General features: G+C 48.3%; 1 long non-coding RNA gene across 1 annotated transcript; it reads right to left on the bottom strand.

The window, feature by feature from the left end:
* Positions 1 to 5,290: 5,290 nt before the first annotated feature.
* On the bottom strand, positions 5,291 to 7,158 carry LOC140719869 (uncharacterized). The gene is made up of 3 exons (XR_012097033.1): positions 7,046 to 7,158; positions 6,362 to 6,426; positions 5,291 to 5,494 (listed from the first exon to the last, which is right to left on the bottom strand). It is a non-coding gene; the product is annotated as an uncharacterized lncRNA (long non-coding RNA).
* Positions 7,159 to 11,331: the final 4,173 nt, after the last annotated feature.

Below are 11,331 nucleotides of genomic sequence, written 5' to 3'. Positions count from 1 at the left end.
CTTCCTTATCCCTCCTCCACTCTCACTCAGCCCATCCTTTCAAAATCCTCCCTGCAGGCTCTGTCCCTACCTGCTACTCTATTCTCCTCTTTTCGCAACCCCATTCTCCCCACCACACATGGAAAACCCCGATCTCCATCTATCCTCTTCTTTCTCGCCATCCCTACCTCATCTCGCTCTTCCCCACTCCCACTAACACTCTCTACCCCCTCTCCTCATCCTACTTCCTCGACCTTTCTCCAACCGCTATTTCACCACTCTCTCTTCCAACCTCTTTATTTTTCTGTTCCTTCCCCCCCCCCACCGCACTCTCCCTCTCCTTTCCGTTCATTCTAACACCTGCGTCTCTCTGATCTCTCTCTTTCTATCTCCTTCCCACCCACTCTCACCTCAATCCGGTGCCGTCTCGTTCAAGATACCCCAACTCTGGGTGAAAGTCTGCGCGCATTCCCGCTGTCTATGCCGCTCTTTAGTTTATGCAACTCTGCAAGGTTACAACTACGCTCCAGGGAATAAAGACCCCGTCCTTTCTCCATCTCTGTCCCTCCAGTCCGGCAATATTCCTGAAAATCTCCCTGTACATTCTTTCCTGCTCAATGGCATTTTTCCCAGTGCAGGGCGACCAAAACCGTGCGTGCTCACTGACGTCCTGTACCACGGCAACGTGACCTCCCGACACCTGTACTCAGAGCCCTGACCAGTGAAGACCAGCGGGCCAAGTGTCCTGTACCACTGCATCGTGACCTCCCGACACCTGTACTCAGTGTCCTGACCAGTGAAGACCAGCGGGCCAAGTGTCCTGTCCACTCGCATCGGGTGTTTTCCAAAGGAATCGCTATTTGATTTATTATCTGAGAGTGACATGGCCTGGATTTGTTTTTGCTGCATCAGTAACGCGCAAAGATGTAAAATTAATTTCAATTACAAATATTAATAAATACCGGAATAAATGTCGAGTTAGTTCTCGTGCGTTCAGAGATGCGATGGCGCAATGGAAAAAGATGTTCCCATTGCATCTCTGTCTTTTGGATTTTCTCCCCGATTAGAAAATCGTCTGCACATTTATTTCTACAACTCATGTGCACGGCCATGCATGTTCCAACATTGTGTTTAATTTGTCAAAGTAAATTCTACTCATCTGTTCAAGTTCTTCTGCATCCTGCCTTTGTCCTGAACACTACCTGCCCCGCCAACAATCTACGTATCATGTGCATACTTGGCAAAGTTGCTTTCTTTCCATCATTTAAATAATTTATATACAGCATGTAAACACCGACCCTGCGGAACACCACCAGTCGCTGGCAGCCAAATGATCCCTTTATTCCTACTCTCTGCCTCCCACCAACCAGCCAAATCTCTGACCATGTTAGTAACTTTCCTCTAATACCATAGGGTCTTAACTTGGTAAACATCCTCATTATTGGCACTGTGACGTATCCTGTAACGGTTTAAAAAGAACCAGCAGAAATGGACACACCTGGGATCTGAGTCTTCCGTTATAAACTCCATTTAATAATAACTACGCGATAAAGTAATATAAAACAAGATAAGGTAAACAGGTTAGCAGAGTTTATGCATATATAAGTGAGTAAATAAAGTTCCCAAGCCTCTCCCAGCTCAGATGATTAGATGATACAGTCTTACGGTGGTATGGTCGCTTGTCAGTTCAGATCTGGAATTTGGTTTCGGTAGAGTTGGAGAGAGAGAGGATTTTGTTTTGTCCTCCCAGTGCTGATGCCGACGATCATCCACGTTGTCCTCCTGTTCCCGAAACTTATTGAAAGTCACCAACTTGTGACCACAAAAAGAAAACCGTCTTCTGTGGTGGAGTTATCAGCCCAGGCGAGAGTTAAACACACCGACAGCTCGCCACCGGTCACTCCTCTGTCCACACTGTGAGCACAACCCACCCTCGTCGTGGACACACAGAACTCACCAGTGTCTTCCTTGTCTCTGGGGTGTCGTGTGTCTCTGGGGTGTCGTGTGTCTCTGGGGTGTCGTGTGTCTCTGGTGAGTCCGATGATAAATCCAACTGATCATGTATATATATCACAAGGCGGAACATGAGCTGTCCATCATATAGCTCCGCCTTTCAGTTTCCAAGGCAACTCACAGACTCTTTTTTTAAGGAGCAGTCCACTTTAGAACGATACTTCAGATATCGTCACACCTCCCTCCCTTTTAGAAAAAAAGATGAAATAGCAATTTTTGTTGTCTTAGCTATCGAGTATACAGCTAACAGCAATACATGTGTAATTATCAAGTAATGCAGCAAAGCAATACAAATTCAAACTTAATATCTAGACAGTCTGCTACAATATTGTCAGTACCATTCACGTCTTATATTTCCATGTCAATAGACAATAAACAATGAATAGGTGCAGGAGTAGGCCATTCGGCCCTTCTAGCCATCCCCGCCATTCACTGTGATCATGGCTGATCATATACAATCAGTACCCTGTTCCTGCCCTTTCCCCACATCCTTTGACCCTGCTATCTATAAGAGCTCTATCTACCTCTCTCTTGAAAGCATCCAGAGACTTGGCCTCCATTGCCTTCTGGGACAAAGCATTCCACATATCCACCAAACTCTGGGTGAAAAGGTTTTTCCGCATCTCTGTTCTAAATTGCCTACCCCTTATTCTTAAACTGTGGCCTATAGTTCGGGACTCACCCATCAGCGGAAACATGCATCCTGCCTCCGGCGTGTCCAATCCCCTAATAATCTTGTATGTCTCAATCAGATCCCCTCTCATACTTCTAAATTCCAGCGTATACAAGCCCAGTCGCTCCAATCCTTCAACATACAACAGTTCCGCCAATCCGGGAATTAACGTTGTGAACCTACGTTGCACTTCCTCAATGGCAAGAATGTCCTTCCTCAAATTTGGAGACCAAAACTGCACACAATACTCCAGATGGGGTCTCACCAGGGCCCTGTACAGCTGCAGAAGGACCTCTTTACTCCTATGCTCAATTCCTCTTGGTATAAAGGCCAGCATGCCATTAGCTTTCTTCACCGCCTGCTGTACCTGCATGCTTGCTTTCATTGACTGATGGACAAGGACACCTAGATGTCGTTGTACTTCCCTTTTTCCTAACTTGACTCCATTTAGATAGTAGTCTTCCTGTTCTTGCCACCAAAGTGGATAACCTCACATTTATCCACATTAAACTGTAACCGCCATACGGTCGCCCATTCACAAGCTCAACAAGCTTGTATAATACAACTCCACAAGCTCCAGATCCTGGGCCAGTGAACCTCCCTCTGTAACTGGATGATGGACATCCTCATCGGGAAACCTCAGTCAGCTCAGATCGGCAGTGACGTCACCGATCTACAGGTCGGGTCGAGGAAGCAGAGAGGCTACAGTAGGGTTCAGAGGGATTGGGCGAATGGGGAAAGAAGCAGCGGGTGGATCACAGTGTCGGGATGTGTATGGCCATGCACTTTGGTAGAAGATATAAAGGCATAGACTGTTTAATAAATGGTGAGAGAATTCAAACACATGAGTTGCAAAGGGACTTGGTAGACATCGTGCAGGATTCCCTAAAGGATCATTTCCAGGTGGAGTCCCTGGCGAGGAAGCCAAATACAATGTTCGCATTCTTGTCGAGAGGATTAGAATATGAAAACAAGGATGTAGCGTTGAGAATTTATAAAGCACTGGTGAGGCCTCACTTGGAAATACTGTGAGCGGTTCTGGGTACCTTATCTATACCGACCAGATGAGCTTGCATTGGGAAGGGTTGAGAGGAAGATCACGGGAATGATTCCGGGATTGAAACGCTGATCAGATCAGGAGCGTTTGATGGCTGGAACTCAGAAGAATGAAGGGGCGGCGGGGAGAGGGTTGTTGTTGAAATCGATCGAATGTTCAAAGGCTTCGACAAAGTAGGTGTGGAGAGAAGGTTCCCCGTGGCGAGACCGGTGGACCCACATCGCAATGGAGATCCGTTCTTTTAGAACGGAGACTGGGAGGAATGTATTCAGCCAGAGTTTGGTAAATATGTAGAACAGGTTACACAGCCGGCTGTGGAATCCGTGATTGGGGGTATTGAAGTCAGAGGTTGACAGATTCTTGATTATTCAGGGCATGAAGGTATCCGGTGAAAAGGCAGGAGATTGGGGGTGTGGGGGACGGAGCTGGATCAGACATGATGAAATGGCGCAGCAGACTCGATGGCTTAATTCTGCTCCGATATCTCATGGGCTGATTTTAGGTTCCAGTGTTGCCGGGTGTCAGCATCTCAGTGGATCTGTCCTGGTGGGACCAACACATTCATGCAAACACGGAGAAGGTGTCATGTTCCCGACTGAACAGCGCCAGGCAACCAAGTTTCGGCACGTCCATTCCCCGGAGTGTGATGAGATGTCACTTCCCCTTTTAAGACTCAGACTGACAATTATTGCCTGTCAACATTACTTCATGGAAAGTCTGTCGTTGACGTCCCCGTGCTGAGCACTCAGTGCTCAACCGTAGGAGATCCACTTCGAGAACTATTCTTTGCGATATAAACTTCAGATGCATTTGCTGTCGTCTTGTTTATTTCGAGTCTGAGTTTCAGTGTATTCCAGAACATACTCTACACTTCCCATCACCACCATAGATCTCTCGTTACAGAAGGAATTACAACGTTAGCCGTTTGAGAAGGTTTGGTCTTTCATTGAAGACCAACAAATGATCGCTGGGAATTATTGCATCGCCGCCTGGTACGGAAGCTGCAATACACAAGGTAGCCAAAGGCGGCAGAGTGGTGTTGACTCAACCAGCTCCATCACGGGTACAACCCTCCCCAACATCGAGGATGCGAACCCTCGAAAAGGCGGCATCCATCACTGAGGCCCCTCACCCCGGGGAGAAGCTCCCTGCTCATTGCTACCATCGGGAAAAGACACAAGAGCACCACGACCACATTTTTGCAGTAATTATTAACGTTTTAAAATTACATTAATTTTGCATTCTTGCGACGCACTGATCCTGCAAAGATACAACGCTCATGGTGGATAAGTCACAGATAATGATAAGGTGGTAAACATGAGGTACAGTCCTTTAATACAGGTAGCGGGAGGCCTGAAAGTAAGGGATAGGAAAATGGGGATGAAATAGGGGGAGACGGCAGTGGAGGAGTTCTGAGAGAGAAAGAGTTTGAAGGAACGAGGGTAAAGAGAGAGCAAGATGCAGAGTAAGAGTGCCATAGGTAGAGAGAGGAGATTAGTGTAGGGGCGAGGGTCAGAGCGGATGGGTTTGTCAGAGTCTGGGAGAGAGCTGGAATTGGGGTAAGAGAATAATGCCAGTTGATTTAAGTCGGCTCCACGGGTTTTTGACAGAGATCCCGGATCTTTTCAGGAATATCCGGGCACAAAGGAGCGGGCTTCTCACAAATGAAACGGTGCTGATCATTTTTGCAACTGCCAAGCAAACCGGATTTACATTCACTGCATTCGAACTTTCCAGCGTTCACCTTGTACACGACGTTAGAGGCCGCTTCCCTGTCAACGAAGGATAAACAATTTCAAAAGGGACAGCACAACTCCAGCAGACAGTCCGGTGTCAGTCCCCAAAATACTCCCATTGTCTCAATCTCTCCACACCGACCGGTGTCAGTCCTCAAAATACACCCCCTGACTCAGTCTCTCTTGACCGACCGGTGTCTGCCCCCAAAATACTCCCACTGACTTAATCCCTCCTCACCGACCAGTGTCGGTTCTCAAAATACTCCCACTGTCTCAATCTCTCCTCACCGATCGGTGTCAGTCCCCAAAATACTCCCACAGACTAAATGTCTCCTCACCGACCGGTGTCGGTTCTCAAAATACTCACACTGCCCCTCTCTCTCCCCACCTAGCTGTACCAGTTTGCAAAACACTTTCACTGACGTACACTCTGCAGCCCTGTCAGCCCCAGATTAATCCCCTGTCCAACCCTCTCTTCACGGAGTTGTGACAGACTCCGAAATAGCCGCACGATCCCTCTTTCTTCCCACAGGCCCATGTATCTCCCCAAATTATTCCCAAAGCCCCAACCTCTCCCCACGGCCCCGCGTTAGTCCCCAGGTTACTCCCACACACCGACTGTTTCTCCATGGAACCCTGTCAGTCTCCAAACTAATCCCACTGTTCTATTTTCCCCACAGGAGGTTTGATTCACTAAAATGCTCCCACCGATCCAGTTTCTACCTTAGGGCTGCGTCTGTCCCAAGATACTTGTACCCCCACACCCTCACGCTCACCCAACAGCCCTGTACCTTTACCTAAAATAATCCCACCGTCCGCTCCCTTCTCGCATCAAGTATCAGTCCCCGAATAGAACCCATGGCCCGTTCTCTTTTGAAAGACTTATATGCCAACAAATCTCACCCGACTTTGCATTTTCCAACCCAGAATGCACTGTCTTGGTCTTCGACAGCTTTGGTAACAAATTTCTGTGAAATTAAATTGCTATCGTTAATGATTGAAATCGAGCACAATCTAAGGAGCGACATTCACTGTCTGACACCGGGAGAGAGCGCTGGGACGTCGTGGAGGGAGTTTCAATCTGTGTCAGAACTCGGGATTGTGTGAACAGGCAGTGTAGAGGGCGCTTCTATCTCTGTCTGACCCCGGGAGTGTGTGATGGGACGGTGCGGAGGCAGATTCAGTCTGTGTCTGACCCCCAGAGTGCGTGATGAGAAAGTGTGGAGCGGGTTGCTCTCTGTGTCTGACCTCGGCAGTGTGTGATGGAATGGTTCGGCGGGTAATTCACTCTGAGTAAGATCCCGGGATTGTGTAATGGGAAGGTGTGGAGGGAGCTTCATTCTGGGTCTGACAGCTGGTGTGTGTGATGGGATAGTGTGCAGTGAGCTTTACTCTGGATCTGACATAGGGAGTGTGAGATGGGACGGTGTGGAGGGAGATTCACTCTGTGTCTGAACCCGGGAGTGTGTGATGGGACAATGTGGAGGGAGATTCACTCTGTTTCTGACTCCGGGAGTGTGTGATGGGACGGTGCGGAGGGAACTTGAATTCTGTTGTGGATATATATTCTGTCGATCTGACACATACCTCTTCCTCAGTTGAATTTATTTCAAGTAGCTTTGAATGCAAGTGAGAACAAAGTTCTTTCGCTTCACCGTAAGGTATTGTAAACGTGGATATGAAATAACACAGGTCTTCATTTCTGATCCAGTCCTTGGAACACGCTTGCTCTGGAAATCAGGAACAAGATACAGTGAATCTCCCTCCACACCCTCCCATCACACACTCCCGGTGTCAGATACAGAGTGAAGCTCCCTCCACTCCGTCACATCCCACACTCCCGGGGTCAGACACAGAGTGAATCTCCCTCCACACCGTCACATCCCACACTCCCGGGGTCAGACACAGAGGAATCTCCATCCACACCCTCCCATCACACACTCCCGGTGTCAGACACAGAGTGAATCTTCCTCCGCACCCTCCCATCCCACACTCCCGGGGTCAGACACAGAGTGAATCTCCATCCACACCGTCCCATCACACACTCCCGTGGTCAGACACAGAGTGAATCTCCCTCCACACCGTCACATCCCACACTCCCGGGGTCAGACACAGAGTGAATCTCCATCCACACCCTCCCATCACACACTCCCGGTGTCAGACACAGAGTGAATCTTCCTCCACACCCTCCCATCACACACTCCCGTGGTCAGACACAGAGTGAATCTCCCTCCACACCCTCCCATCAAACACTCTCGGGGTCAGACACAGAGTGAATCTTCCTCCACACCGTCCCATCACACACTCCCGGGTGTCAGAACCAGAGTGAATCCCGTTCCACACCCTTGCATCACATACTCCCGGTGTCAGACACAGAGTGAAGCTCCTCCACAAGGTCCCATCACACACTTCCGGAGTCAGACCCAGAGTGAATCCCCATCCACATTGTTACGTCACTCATATTCGGTATCAGTGCTACCCCGCTCGTGCTACAGAACGCAGAGTGAAGCTCCCCCTGTGGCGCCGCTATTTCGCACTCCCGGGTTCAGACACTAGGTGTCTCTCCGCCACACTGTCCCTTGACGCACTGCCCGCCAGACAGTGGGTGTCGTTCTTGCCGTACGTCTCGTCGCACATTTCCGAGATTAACAACAGACTACCGCCTCCTCTCCCTCTTTGCCTTGTGATTAATAAATCCACTATCCTCTCGCTGTAAAAAAATTCTCTTCATCTCTGTACTAAATGGGTACCGTCTAATTCTAAGACTGTGGCCTGTTGTCCTGGACACACCCCACCAAGAGAAACAGGTTTTCCACATCTACTCCGTCCAACCCTTTCAATGAGATACCCTCTCATTCCTCTATACTCTAAGGATTGCAGTTCAAGGGCCGATAAACGTTCTTCATATGTTAGCTCCTGCATTCCAGGAATCATCCTCGTAAATCTTCTCTGAACTATCTCCAACATCAGTACATCCCTTCTTAGGGGCCCGAAACTGCACACTGTGTTCCAGATGAGTACTCTGCAGTGCCCTATAGAGCCTCATGAACACCTCCTTAATCCTATACATTGTTGCTCTTGAAATGAATGCCAACATAGCATTCGCTTTCCTTACTGCCGATTCAACCTGCTGGTTAACCTTTAGGGTATCCTGCACGAGGACCCTCAAGTCCCTTTGCACTTCGGATTTTTGAATTTTCTCCCCATCTAAATAATAATCAGTCCGTTCTTTTCTTCATCCAAAATGTACAACCGTACATTTCTCAATATTGCATCTCATCTGCCATTTCTTTGCCCTCTCTCCTAAACTGACCAAGTCTCTCTGCAACCTTTCCGTATCTTCAACACTCCCTGCTCCTCCACCTATCTTGGTGTCATCCGCAAACCTAGCCACAAAACCACTTAATCCGTAATCTAAAACATAGAAAAACAGTGTAAAAAGTACCGCCCCCATCACCGACCCCTGCGGAACGCCACTAGTAACCGGCAACCAAGCAGAATAGGATCCCTTTATTCCCACCATTTGCTTTCTGCCTGTCAGCCAATGCTCCACCCATTCCTATATCTTTCCTGTAATTCCATGGGCTCTCATCATATTAAGCAGCCTCTTATGCGGAACCCTATTCATAGGCCTTTTGAAAATCCAAATACACAACATCCACAGCCTCTCCCTTGTCAATTTTATTTCAGATTACCTCAACAAATTGCAATGGATAGTGAAGCAGGATCTTTCCTTCATGAAACCATGCTGGCTTGGGCCTATCTTGTCATGTACCTGGAGGGATTTCATAACCTCATCCTTGAGGATTGACTCCAATAACTTTCCAACCACCGATGTCAGACTAGTAGGTCTGTAGTTTACTTTTTGCTGCCTCCCTCCTTTCTTAAATAGCGGCAGTACGTTTGCGACCTTCCAGTCCCCAGGAACCATACCAGAGTCTATTAATCCCCAGAAGATCATTTCCAATGCCTGCACAATCTCCAAAGCCACCTCCGTTAGAACCCGTGGTTGAACCTTATCCAGTCCAAGAGACTTATCTATCCTTAGTCCATTTAGCTTCCCAAGCACTTTCTCTCCAGTAATCTTGTCTGTACGTAATTCCAGTCTCTGAGACCGCTGGCTATCAGGTATGTTGCTAATGTCTTCCACTGTGAAGACTGATGCAAAATACTCATTTAGTTCCTCTACCTTCTGTTTTTCATTATTTCTCCAGTATCATTTTCAGTCAGTCCTGTATCTACCCGTGTCGCTCCGTGTCTTCATATGTTAAAAAAAACTCTTAGTATCCCTTTTATGTTAATTGCCAACTTCCTTTTGTAATTCATGTTTTCTTCCCTAATGACTTTCTCAGTTTCCTTCCGTATTGTTTTAAAAGTCATCCAGTCCTCAGTTTTCCCACTACTCTTTGCTTCCCTGTACGCCGTATCTTTTGTTTTTACTTCTCCTTGCTCTCTTGATCACGGCAATGGGCAGAGTGCTAGAGTACCGTTCGCCGTGGTCTTCTTCGTTCAGGTCAACCTCTCCAACAGTATCTAAAGCGATATATCGATTTCGGGGGTGGGGGGACTGTCACAGCGGTGATGCCCACGATCTAATATAGGTATTATCAATCACCTCCTCACTTTCCCTAATTAGCTAAAAGTCATCCAGTTGCAGCTCCTGATCCCTAACACGATCTTAAGGAGCCTGACCTTATGCACCAGCTGGAGTTGTAATCCTTCAGGAGCCTGGGAGTCTCCCAGGGTCCCCACATCTAGCATTCCAGTCTCAACACTAATCTTGGGTTAGATTTCCTTCACTTGGAGAAGATTTGGAGAAGGAAGTCTGAGAATCAGAACGGGAGTGCTACAGGAGCCATTTTGATTTTTTCTTCTCATCGGGGTTATAAACTGCGCAGGCGTGTGTCGTCGGCAGTGAAGCATGAAAGGATTAAAAAGAACAAAGCCTTATACAACAGGCAGGGTCGTTTTGCGGGGAGCGGAACGAGAAAGGAGCAAAGTGGAGGCTTAGGGGCTTTGGCTCAACGGGCTTAGGCAGAAACGGACGAGGAAAAGTAGATGTAGTTTTCAAATTTTCCTGTTATTTGAGGAAAGGAGGAATCATGAGTGAGTGCAGCTTGCTATTCTCGGTGTCGAAAGTGGGAGGTCCTGGAAATTCCTAGACTCCCGGACGTCCATATATCCGCCAGGTGCGCCAAGCTGCAGCTCCTAAGGGACCGTGTCAGGGATCTGGAGCTGCAGTTCCATGACCTTGGTCTGGTCAGGGGGAGTGAGGAGTTGATAAAGAGGACTTAGAGGCAGATGGTCACACCAGGGCAACGGGAGGCAGACAAGTGGGTCACGGTTAGGAGAGGGAAGGGGAAGAGTCGGATACTAGAGAGTACCCCAGTGGCTGTACCCCTTGACAATAAGTACTCCAGTTTGAGTACTGTTGAGGGGGGGGGGGGGAGACAGCCTACCTGGAGGAAGCAGGAGTGGCTTTGAGTCCGGTCCTGTAGCTCAGAACGGTAGGGAAAGGAAGAGGATGGCAGTAGTACTAGGTGATTCGATATTTAGAGTGTCAGATAGGCGATTCTGTTGACGCAGTCAGGGGGCACAGATGGTAGTTTGCCTCCCTGGTGCCATGATCCGGGATGTTTCTGATCGCGTCCAGGATATCCTGAAGTGGGAGGGTGAGGAGCCAGAGGCCGTGGTACATATAGGTACCACTGACGGAGGTGGGGAAAAGGGAAGATATCCTGAAAGAAGAATATAGGGAGTTACGAAGGGTGTTGAGAATAAGGACCGCAAAGGTAGAAATCTCGGGATTGCTGCCGATGCCACGCGACAGTGAGAGTAGGAATGAAATGAGGTAGAGGATAAATGCGTTCCTG

This window comes from Hemitrygon akajei, unplaced genomic scaffold (genome assembly GCF_048418815.1).
Source record: "Hemitrygon akajei unplaced genomic scaffold, sHemAka1.3 Scf000033, whole genome shotgun sequence".
Classification (NCBI taxonomy): domain Eukaryota; kingdom Metazoa; phylum Chordata; class Chondrichthyes; order Myliobatiformes; family Dasyatidae; genus Hemitrygon; species Hemitrygon akajei.
Note: the sequence above shows the minus strand (reverse complement) of the source record. Positions and strands in the feature narration are given on the sequence as shown.